The following is a 12,782-nucleotide window of genomic DNA, read 5'->3' on the forward strand; positions in this document are numbered from 1 at the left end:
CCGTTTAAATTGACACGTTTGACCCGACAAGGATCCATTGTCACCAGCCCTGTCTGCATTGGCTATTGAACCATTAGCTCAAACAATAAGATAGAATGAACAGATTAGAGAGTTGAGAGTTATGGATGAAGAGTATAAGATTAATATATTTGCAGATGATGCTTTGATATATTTGACAAATCCAGAACAATTATTACTGCATTTGCGGGAATGTTTATTACAATATGGAACATTATCTGGATACAAGGTTAATTGGGATAAGAGTGAATTTTTGCCAGTTGGAGAAGGAGATTATTCAGAATATAAAAATGTTATTAAATTGAAATGATCTGATAAAATTAAATATTTAGAAATAATTGTCAATATTGATTATCAATCTTTATATAAGTTAAATTATGTTCCTTTATTAAAAAAAGATTAAAGCGGATTTAATTAAGTGGAAAGATCTCCCATTAACTTTAATTGGCTGAGTTAATTGTATTAAGATGAATATTTTTCCTCAAATTCATTATTTCAATCAATACCGTGTTCTCTTTCAAAGGGATTTTAATAAAGCTATGAGAGAACTTTTATGGAAAGGTAAATTACCATGGGTAGCATTAAATAAACTTAGTTGGAAAATAAAGAAAAAAAAACCTGCTTGGAGTTGGTGTGATCCATACCTGACTGATTAAATGTCACTGCCGTGGGTGCGTTGAGTTTGGTTTCACCAAGCAGGACACCCTGGGGAGGATCCTTGTGACCCCCGCCATACGTCTGCACATACAAAATGAGGAGCGATGGGCAGGGACACAAGAGCGGTGGCTGGAGGTTCAGGCCAGAGAGAGGATTGCTAGACTTTGAGCCTTCTGTTTATAGACATTCATCAAATCAAAGAATCATAGTCAGAGAAATCAACATTTTAAACAGTTCAGAATTTTACAGCATGGAGGTGCCAACGCTCAGGACAGGTATAGGCTACAGAGGGTTGTGAGCTCGGACATCAGTCCTCACTTGGTTAAGGAGATCTTCAAGAGGTGGCGTCTCAAGAAAGCAGCCTCTATCATCCAGGACACCTTCCAGCAATGTGAAGAGGGCATGGCATGCCCTGTTTACACTGCTACCATCAGGAAGAAGGTCCAGGAGCCTGAAGACACACACTCAAAATTACAAAAAACGGCTTCTTCCTGTCTGCTATCAAATTTCTGAATGGACAATGAACCATGGACACTTTCTCTATTGCACAAATTATTATTTTTTTAACTCTTGTATTATGGAATGGTCATTTCTAGTAGTTTTGCACCTTGTTCTGCAGAACATCGCTGCTGCAAAATAACAGGTTTCGTGATGCAGGTTCATGACAATAAGGCCGATTCTGACCAACACATTTGTAACATGATGTCCAGAGAGATACGCAGCACAGAACAGGCCCTTCAGCCCAACCTGCCCGTGATGACTAAATTGGCATCCTGTGCCAGTCACATTTTCCCCATCCTTCTAACCCCTTCTAATCCATATCTGTCCAAATATTACTTGAATGTCAGAATTGTGCTCAGTTCAACAGACTAGGCAGCTATAGATATGGAGGGGACCGCAGATCTGTCACAACCCCAACCAAGAAAATGACCATTCCATAATACAAGAGTTAAAAAAAATAATAATTTGTGCATGGTTCATTGTCCATTCAGAAATCTGATGGCAGACAGGAAGAAGCTGTTTTTGTAATTTTGAGTGTGTGTCTTCAGGCTCCTGGAGCTTCCAACTTGTATACATACAGAAGAATGCACATTTTCATAACTCAGGCACAAAGAACAAAGCTCTCTTTAATTAACACAATATCTGCAGAAGTGTATTTTTAATTTTAGACTTGAAAGATGAACTTACCTTGACAGCTGGAAACTTTTTAATATAAGAATATGCAGAAATTGTTGCTAAGTTACATCTTCAAGCTGCCCCTGATGAATAGAGGATGTCAAAGGCCGTTGAAATGTCTGTTTATTATATCTTGCATGTTTCATTATAATTCTTAAAACTTCTAGAAATAGAAAAGAACAGTGGCAATGTGCAAAATTCACATCTTTATTTTATTTACAAAACTGGAGGAGTAAATTACATTGAATACAACGCAAAAAAATTTCTTCAAATGCTGAACCTGAAGAGATAGATGACTGACGAGTCTATGAATCGTCTCAACTCGTGATTGGACCCACCGCCTTCACGATTCGTAGGTGAATCACAGATTTCCCCTCCATTTTCACACTCACAGTAATGGCCGGTCTGCCATCGCTCCCCACCATTGCCTTTATGCATTTTCCAACCATGATAATTGGGACAAGTATCATGACTGTATTCTCATCTTCCGGTGATGTGAAAGAATTCCTGGCCACAAGGATTGTTGAAGTCACTGGCCCAGCGCGACACCTGGGTCTTTCGGAAGACGAGTCTGGCATATTTACAAAAAAAAACTAGTCCACAACAGGAGGGGACAAGTCTCACATTGATTGGTCATGCTAACTCAGTCCTCCTCAGAGCACATCGCCCCATATTCCAGGTCAAAACGAGATTCCAACATGTGAGTCCTTTAACCAGACGATGAGATAGCGGAGTGATGAAGAGAAATCCCCTGATGCTTCACGAACAGACTTCCTGCCAATTTGCCAAAGTCTCCCGAACTCCTCGAAGTTGAGGCTGGGGGGGGTCCCAGGCATTCGAGAAGCCATTGAAAAGTCATCCACAACCGACCGTCAAGCTAATCAGTGATGAACCGGCGGTGAATCCACTGACGTTAAACTTTTAATGAGCAGATTAGATTAAAGTTTGTAGTTCCGCTTTGGAGTAAATCCACCCTGGCAAACAGCCAGCTAATTATTCCAACTGCATAGCTGGAGACAGCAGAGCTTTACTCACAAGCTGCAGGCTCCTTCTGAACAGGAAGTCTGCCTGAGTACTCCCACACCACACACACAAAACCTCCTTTCTGTTCAAATCCCATTTCTGCCGTTTAAATTATTTATCTTTCTGCATCTTCACGGCGGGTGGAGACCATGACTTCTTCACTGCTCCCACAGTGAACCCCCCATCAGTTCTGCCCCTCCCACAGTGACCCCCCTCAGTACTGCCCCTCCCACAATGACCCCCCTCAGTACTGCCCCTCCCACAATGACCCCCCTCAATACTGCTCCTCCCACAGTGACCCCCCCTCAGAACTGCCCCTCCGTGACCCCCTCAGTACTGCCCCTCCCACAGTGACCTCCTCAGTACTGCCCCTCCCATAGTGACCCCATCCTCAGTACTTCCCCTCCCACAGTGACACACCCTCAGTACCTATTTGACCTCACTGAGAGGTGACTCCAGAAGCAGTGCGTGTGGGGCAATATTTAATTTTGTTGTACAGCACGGAAACAGGCCATTTTGGTCCATGAATCAGTACCACCCAATTTACACCCAATTAACCTACACCCCAGTATGTTTTGAACGGTGGGAGGAAACCGGAGCCCCCGGGGAAAATCACCACAGAAACAGGGAGAACGTACAAACTCCTTACAGACAGCGCAGAGTTCGAAGCCCGGTCCTGACTGCTGCCGCTGTAAAGGCGTTGCGTTAACTGCTATGTCAACCACGCCACCCACATTGTTCACATTACAACTCAGAACCTATGTGCAGATGGTTTGATTGGGGGCACTTGGCATTGCCGGATGCTTCGCGTCCTTTCCTGTGAGTGCATGCAGCCCAGGGGGAATGAAATGAAGAAAGGAAATTAATTATTGAGAAAGAACTGTTGTGTACAGATCCCTGTGAAGGGACTCCTCTAAAGCAGCATCTCCCCGTTCACCTTCAAACATTGTTCCTGTTTAACACTCATCAGCAAAGCAATCGGGAAACCATAGAATACTCTGCATGTTAAATGATTTAGAAGTGAAGCCACATGAATATTAAACACTCAATATGTTACATCTTCTCCCAGTTAAATCGTGCGTGCACCAAATCTCTTGGATCTCAAACGTACCTGTACACATGAAACCCTGGGCTTGGGGGACATTTATGTTGGATGACAACACAGAATGCCAATCGGGCCATCGATTCAGTGCTAGTCAGGGAGAGTTCCCAGCAACCCCATTCCCCCCCCTTATTTCCGTGCAAACCAATGCATTATACCGCTGCCCCACATTCTCCAACCCAATATTCCCCAACCCCACATTCCCCAACCCCCACAGTGATGTGGTGGTACTTGAGTTCTCGTTTAGGAGCCTGCAGCTTGTGAGTAAAGCTCTGCTGTCTCCAACTACACAGTTGGAGCAATTATCTGGCAGTTTGCCAGGGTGGATTCACTCCGCTGCAGAACTACTATCTTTCGTCCAATCTGCTCGTTAAAATTTTAATGTTGGTGACTCTCCTGCCAGTTCATCACTGATTAGCTCGACAGTCAGTTATTGATGACTTTTTGCTGGCACCTTGAAGGCCTGGCAGCCTGAACTTCACCTTCGAGAAATTCGGGAGTCTTTGGCGGATTGCCAGGGAGCCTGTTCACGAAGCATCCGCCGATTTCTGTTCATCACTGCACTCTCTCATCACCCGGATAAAGGACCCACAGATATGGGGTCTGCAGCCCCTGCTCGCAGACTTGAAAGGGTTGCTCCTCAGGTTCTGACTGCACCTCAGCCCCACGCTCCTGATCTCTGGGCACCTGGTACGGAGGAGGGAGGGTCGGTCAAGGATCGTCCTCATCAGGCTGGTACTGGGCAAGGTCAAGATGGGCACCCATGCGTGCAGGCGGTGGGCAGTCGAGGGTTCAGCTCGTGCTGACTGTCTGACCCTCTTCCGAGGACACCTGTGTGCCTGTGTATCCCTGGAGAAGGATTACTCAGAGCTCACAGGTAATTTCAAGGGTCTCTGAGAATGGTCGACGGAGATGATCAAGTTTCCATTTGTAACTGTGAATACCCTGAATTGTAAACTAATGTAATTCTTGTAACTTTTGCATTGAGCATAATAAAGGGGCAGTATTGATTTACCAGCAAAAAAAAAGGGGCAGAACTGAGGGGTGTCACACTGTGGGAATTATCAGGATAGATGGGACTGTTTTCACTGGAGTGTTGGAGGCCAAGAGGTGGCCTTATAGAGGTTTACCAGGCTTCTTCCCAGGGCAGTGAGACTGTTGAATGGCCAAAAAGTATTGCTCACACTAACCAGATGGGACTCTCGGTACAAAACAATATTTATTTATGTGTATAGATGAATTCTTGGCCTGTATACCTATTGTTTGTCTGTATGAGTGTTATGTCTGGTTGTGTGTCTGCGTGTTTTGCACCGAGGACCGGAGAACGCTGTTTTGTCGGATTGTGCTCATGCAATCAGATGACAAGAAACTTGACTTGAAAAATCACAAGGAGCAAAGATAGGGTCTTTTTCTGGGTCAGAGAGTCTGAAACGAGAGGGCACAGGTTTAGGGTGAAAGGAGAAAGATTTAAAAGAGATCTGAGAGGTACCTTTCTCTGCCATCGGGTGGTGGGGGGTGTGAGACAAGCACCCAGAGGAAGGGGTGGAGGCGGGGACAGTTGCAGTCTTTTTAATTGAATATTTTATTTATAGTTTCTAAAGCCAAACATGATAAACAAAAGAAAATCCTACAGTAACCATCAAAGATTCATGTTAGTGAATTAATCACATGTTTGACTCTAACCTCCCCCCCCAACCCTCCCAAACGAAAAAGAACAGAAAAAAGGAAAAGGAGATTAGAAAAAAAGAAAAAGGAAAAGGAGAGAAGAAAAGAAGAATAGAAGAAAAAAAGGAGAAAGTTTTATCAGGAGTTCACCTCCTACCTCACAGGCTTTAATATTTAACCTTCCTGGATCTGTGAGAGGGATATGCAGAAGAAGGGTTCGGAGGTGAAGAGAGGGAGGTATAGCTAAAGAGATAGTTACAGTCTTAGATGGGAGCATGGATCAGAAAGATTTAGAGCAGTGGTTCTCAACTTTTCTTTTCCCACTCACCTACCACCTTAAATCATCCCTTACAAACCACAGGATGGTCTTGGAATAGGATCCCATAGGTGCTCTATGGTTAGTAAGGGATTACTTAAGATTTAGAGGGTTGTGGGGAAACACAAGCAGTGGGACTGGCTCAGGGGGATGGGTGGTCGGGGGTGGGTGGGGGGGTGCAGGTAGATTCCCCTACCCAGGGAAAACTGACTGTGACCATCAACTTATCTCTGCTCTTCATGGTTTAATAAACTTTGATAAAGTCACCTCTCAGCCACCTACCCTCCAGGAGGAAAGGGGCCAGCCTCTCAAACCCTCCAGACCTGGGAAACATTCTTGTGAATGAAACTTCCCCATCCCCCTCCCCTCTCCTCTGCCCCAAAGTACCTTGGCCAGGCAGGCAGCTCCTTCATGGAAAGCCATGGCAGGAACTCATCCGCCTTCAGGGTCTCCTGCCCCCAGCCTGAGGAGGGATGGGTAGCTGTAACTGTGTCCAAGCTCGGCACTGAAGTTCAGTCCAGATTCCCCACTGCAGTGCACACCCCCCTCCCTCCATTCACCCTGGGGATCCCGGGTCCAGGAAGCAAGCCAACGAAAGCGCAGTTTAACCCTTTCAAGCCCCACACCAGGCATAGACAAAGGGCTCCCTTCAGAAGGAACATCAGACCAAGCCCTCACTTTCTCCTAGTTTTGACAAACCTCCCCCCACCCCACCCCCAAGTTTGAGAAGGAGAATGCGATGAGATGACTCTAAAGGAAGGAGACTACAACGGCGGACCGCCAAGGGGTTCTGCAGCTGAAGAACACACAGGTATCAGGCTGTGGGTGACTTGAGACGAGAAACCCACGCCAGCTGCTGGTGACTGCGGTCGAGGGATTCACACCAGGTTGTGGACTGCTGGAGACTGGCTGAAGGGGTACCAGACATCAGAATCGGGATGCGAGAGGTTGCCAAGGACGCTGAAAGGTTCCTGATCGTGTCGGACGTTTTGACTGGACTCTGTGTGGCTGCAGGGACTATGGAAGCACTGGAGGCGAATCCACAGACAGTCGGCGACACTGATGAGACTCTCTTTTGCTTCTCTCTGTCTGACTGTAAGAGGTGCTTCAGGAAATTTCTGCTGATGGCAAATCAGACGTAAGCAAATTCTGTGCCAATTTACACCATTTTTATTACACGTTGAACTGAAGGACCCCCGACCAGACACATGAACTCTTTCCGCAGGTGTTGCCTGAGCTGATGAGATTTTCCAACGTATTCTGCTTTAAATTCTATCTGCATCCTTTCAGATTATAAGCTACTTTCAGGTGGAATTGCCTGGAGAATCCGGCTCCGGAGCAGACTGCAAGTGTCTGTGATTGTCTTGGGTTTGAGGGGGTAAGAGGGAAGTGCTGCCATCATGTCAGCTGTCAGTGAGTTCCATGGAGCACCACTGCCATCTGCTGCTCCTAGCCAGTATTGCACACACGAAAGTGCCACCAACTTGGACGGTGGTGCCAAACCACAGAGGGAGGTTTGAAGAAGCTGAGGGGGGGTGGGAGGGGGGAAGGTAGACATTGGTTTGAGGATCAGTCAGGAGCTCCAGACCCATGGCAGATCAATGAATAACCAAAAGTCAGAGACATGCAGAGTGGGAGATCATTTCATTGATCACCTTCGCTCCCAGTGGGCAACAATTTCCCACTCCCCACCCCCCCCTCACAATTCCCACACCAACATGTCTGTCCATGCACGACCAATCCCAGGCCACCCACAAATTGGAGGAACAACACGTTGTATTTGGTCTGGGCACTGTCCAACCAGACAGCATTAAAATTGACCGCCAGATTCCAATAACCCCTACCCTGCCTCTCTCTTCCCCATCCCTGCATCTCCTTTCCTTCAGCTCCCCACTCTCCATTCAGAGAGTTACCCCCTCCCCTTTTCACTTCTCAGCTTTTTTCTCTTTTACCTTCCAACCTTCGTAGCGGTTAGCGCAACATTGTTACCGCGCCATCGACCCAGGTTCAAATCCAGCGCTATCTGTAATGAGTTTGTATGTTCTCCCCGGTTTCCTCTGGGTTCTTCAGTTCCCTCCCGTCCTTCAAAAAAAAAACACACGGGCCTATAGGTTAATTGGTCTTGGGCAGCACGGCCACGTGGGCTTCAAGGGCCTGTTACCGTGCTGTATGTCCAAATTTAAATATTTACCTATATCACCTCTTACCTCTTGTCCTGTACTCCTCCCCCAGCCCCTTCCTCCTCTTCCCCCACCTTTTTATTCAAGCAGCTGCCTGCCTTTTCCTCACACCTTGATGAAGGGCTCAGGCCAAAACATGGGTTACTTTTCACTTCATTTAGATGCTGCATGACCTGCTGAGTTTTTCCAGCCCTTTAGTGTATCAGGACTGGACGAATTTGCAGTCCAGCTGGTGATGTTCGGCTGACAGGTGGCTGGACACTCCCACTGATGGCAGTGGAGGGAATGGTGCTTTCAGTTCTCAGAACCCAGGAAGCAAGATCCACAATGGCTAAAGGTTACATGAGCAGGAACCAGGGTTGTAACTGGGGTAGAAACTCTCCCTCTCGTTTATTTGTTCTGATCTGCCAGAACTCCGCCAATTATGCTTTTTGCTCCAATCTACATTGCAACCTCTCATAACCACCATAAACCAACCTGCAGGGCTGCCATTTGGAAGGGGGAGGGGAGCAAGGTACCTATTCTAAAGTCTAATTCTAAAGATTAATTGCATCAGTCAGCACTGCTGTAGTACTATATATAAAAAAAAACAAATGCTGGGGGAAGTCAGTGTTGAGCAGTCTCAGTGGAGGGGTCGGGGCCAGGGGGAGGTCTTCCCGTAAATGGGAGGAGCAGCTCTAATTTTCCATCTGCGCACTCTCCAGCCCGATAGCATTAACATGGACTTTTCCATAGTCTGCTCGCTCAGTCCCTGTTCTCCTTCTCCCCCATACCTCCTGTCTTCTTTCCTCCACCCCTTCCCTCTCCATTTAGAGCCATCCTCCTCCCTCCCTTATCCACCTATTACCTCCTGCCTGTGAGGCCATGCTCCTCCCCCTGCCCCTCCCTGTCACCATTTTGTTTGGGCCCCTGCCTACATTTTGCTCATCCCTTGATGAAGGGCTCAAGACTGAAACATTGATTATGTGTCCTCGTCTAACTTTATCGTTATCTTTGCTACATAAAGTTGAGTTTCTCCAGCATTGTTTTTACTTCAATCAGTTTGCACTTTCACGTTTTACTGCTAAGGTTTAGAGCAGTGGTTCCCATACATTTTCGGGTTGCCACCACCTTGACCTCCAGGCCACACCACGTCCCCCCTCCCCCATACAGCACTGGGAGTGGGGGCTGGTGGTGGTGGCGATGAGAAGGGAGTAGTACAAGGCGGCCACCAAGACCATCTATCATGAGAATGCCTTGTTGCCGTTCATTTTGCTCACTGCTGCCATCCCAAGCCTGGCCAGAAAGTTACTGCACCGGCCTCTTCATTAAACTTTGCAGCAAACTGAATAAGACTGAAGTTTCGGAACGCCCCCTCCGCCACCCACGCCCCCCTTTTTCCCTCACCACCTCCATGGATCTTTCCACCACCCACAGTGGGGCAGCAGCACCCACTTCAGGAATCACTAGTTTAGAGGGAGATGAGCAAGCTGTTTAGGAGTCACGTTAGGCCATAGGGCCTGTTTCCCTTGCTCAATTCAGAATTGTATTTCAATGCCAACCATGGATTTTCTCCTGGAAAGCAATTTAAACCAATGACTAGATATTGGACACTGTAATATTGGACACTGGTCAGGCTGCATCAACTCACTGCCCTGCTTCCCTCCTAGGTCTCACTTCTTGAGTGTGGCCCTACCACCCGGACATTGCCGATTTGGTCTGGTTCCCTGGTGTTCACCAGTCCATCGTCTCACGTCTTGAGTGCGGCCCTACCATCCGGACATTGCTGATTTGGTCTGGTTCCCTGGTGAACAGTCCATCAACCCTCCTGAAGCCTCTCATTTCTGATCTTCTCTATTTACCCCCAAACTATCCTGCAGTGATCACTCCCCAGAATGTTCCAGGAGCTTTCAATAAGTTTGACTTATTAGGAGAGCAAGAAGCAAATGGGTGGCACGATTAGCGTTATTTCAACGCCAGTGATCCAGGTTCAAATCCAGCACGATCTGTTCGTACATTCTCCCCGTCAGTGTGGTTTAGGTTAATTTGGCTGTAATTGGGCAGCATGGTTTAAATGGCCAAACCAAATATATATCTTTTTTTTTTAAATAAGAGGTAATATATTAGAAAGGACATAGATCAGGTGTGGAGCCAGACCCTTTTTCCCAGGGCAGCACTGTCCAATACCGGAAGGCATGTGTTTAAGGTGAGTGATGGGTAACTGGGATGCATTGTCGAGGGTGGTGGAGGCTGGTACAATAGAGATATTTGAAACTCAGATACATGAATGCAAGAAAAACAGAAGGCTGTGGGCTGCAAGGCTGGGAAAGATTAGGTTGACGTGGAGTAGTAGGTTTATATAGGTCAGCACATCATGGGCCAAAGGTACTGCACTGTTCTTTGATCTTGCTCTAATATAGAGGTTTTCAAACTTTTTCTTTACACCCACACACCACCTTAAGCAATCCCTTACTAATCACAGAGCACCAGTGGCGTAGGGATTAAAGTGGTATGTGAGCGGAAAGAAAAAGGTTGAGAACCACTGATCTAATACAAACACCAGTTATGTGCATGTGGTACATTCTAATCAGTTCCAATTCCATACAGAAATAAAAAAATAAAACTCAGGTGGTCAGTGTACTTATATAATCAGGGAGGTCTCTTTGCTGAGCACCTTCGCCATGTCTCATCAGTGACAGGCATCTCCCAGTGGCCAATTTCAATTCCACACCCCACCCAATGTCTGTCCATGGCCTCATACTATCCTCCCCAAGACCACCCGTAAATCAGAACACGATTTTCCACCTGGGCGCTCTCCAACCAGATGGCATGTTCATCAACTTCTCAGCGTTTCTGCTAGCCCATTCACCATTCTCTCTGCACCTCCCCTCCCCCTGGTCATTCAGCTCTCCACCCCTTCCCACCATTCAGAGCTGTCCCCCTCCGTTTCTGGAGTGCCCTCCCTCCTTATTATCTCCTGCCTGTGGGGCTGCGCTTCCCCCCCCCCCCCCCACACACCATTTAGTTCAGGTGCCCATCTATAGTTTTCCATGTCTTGAAGGAGGTCTCAAGCCTGAAATGTTGATTTTGTACCATTATCTTTGCTATACAAAGTATGCTGTTTGATCAGATGAGTTCTGCAGCATTTTGTTTTTACACCAGCTCCCTGTTGAATCAGCAAGGCATCCCCCCATCTAACTAGGCACCTCCATCCCCCAAACATCTGTTAAAGGTGACAAGCCAAGCCACTGTGCTGAACCCGAGAGGACGTTTGGGCTGGAATGGATGGAGCAAAGGGATGAGGCCAGGACTGGGTTTCCCGTCTCTCCCTCATGGGTTAACGGACTCAAGACACCATCTGTGCTCAACACTGGGGTTTGGTGGTCAAGCCTACCATGGTCCCATGGGCATTCAGTCAGCTCCTCACTGAGACATTCTGGGATTACCCCTCAGCAGTGAGCCAAGCCAAGTTGATTAAACATGAGCCACACAATCTTCAATGGGGTGAATGAAGTTGGGACTGTGCAAGTAGTGAGCTTTGTGGGAACACAGATAATTTGCCGGTGGAGGTCGCAGACAGACCTGCATAGGAGTTAAACAGGATCAACTGTGGAAAGGAACAATTGTAAATATTCTACCATTTTTAATAATCATTAAAAAAATAGACAAACCTAAAAAATAGTGAGGCTGACTGCAGTCCTGCTGGGGATGAATAAAACCGAGTGTGATGGTGGTCTATGGGACCTTGCTGTCTAACCTTGCACACGATTAACTTGGTCTTTTGCAATTTCACTTTGTCAATTATCTGATTAAAACTTACTGAAACATCTTTCTCCATCTCAATTCTTACCCTCTCCATGTTAATTGTACTGATTAAATTGCTAGTCGATTTAAATGTGACATGGCATTAATTATGTGAATTGTCTTCTAAATGAATTATGATCTGTTAATACCAGTATTAATTGAACTGAAGAAATTTTAAAACGGTGCTATTAATAAATCCAGAAGAACATTTTGATAGCCCTTTTCCCCTCCCCCACATTCAGCACGGCACCAGGCCATTTCAGCCCATGGACCCGTGCCTCCCAATTAACCTACAAACCCCAGTACGTTTTGAATGGTGAGAGGAAAATGGAGATCAGGGCAGACACGGGTGAACATACAAACTCCTTACAGACAGCATTGGGATTGAACCCCGTCTGGTCCTGATCACTGGCACCGTAACTGCTACACCAACCATGCTACCCCAAGGTCGGCTTTTTCCACTGAGGGTAAGTCAGATACAAACCAGAGGACATGGGTTAAGGGTGAAAGGGGAAAACTTCGGTGGGGGGGGGGGGGGAACTACTTCACACAAAGTGGTGGGAGTGTGGAACAAGCTGCCAGCTTAAGTGGTGATTGCGGGATCAATTTTAACATTGAAATATTTGGATGGGAGGGGCATGGAGGACGATGGATTGGGTGTAGGTCAGTGTGGACTAAGCAGAAAAATGGATTAGCACAGACTATAGGAGCCGAAGGGCCTTTTTCTGAGCTGTAATGTTCTATGGTTTTGACTCACTCACCTACCGTATGGTTAATTTGGTGCAGTAAAATTTGGAATCCTCCTGTCCAATATGCCTTTGTCCAGATCCACAGAGCTGCTATTCATGTACAGAGGACATAT

Source organism: Narcine bancroftii, chromosome 3, assembly GCF_036971445.1.
Source record: "Narcine bancroftii isolate sNarBan1 chromosome 3, sNarBan1.hap1, whole genome shotgun sequence".
NCBI classification, from domain to species: Eukaryota; Metazoa; Chordata; class Chondrichthyes; order Torpediniformes; family Narcinidae; genus Narcine; species Narcine bancroftii.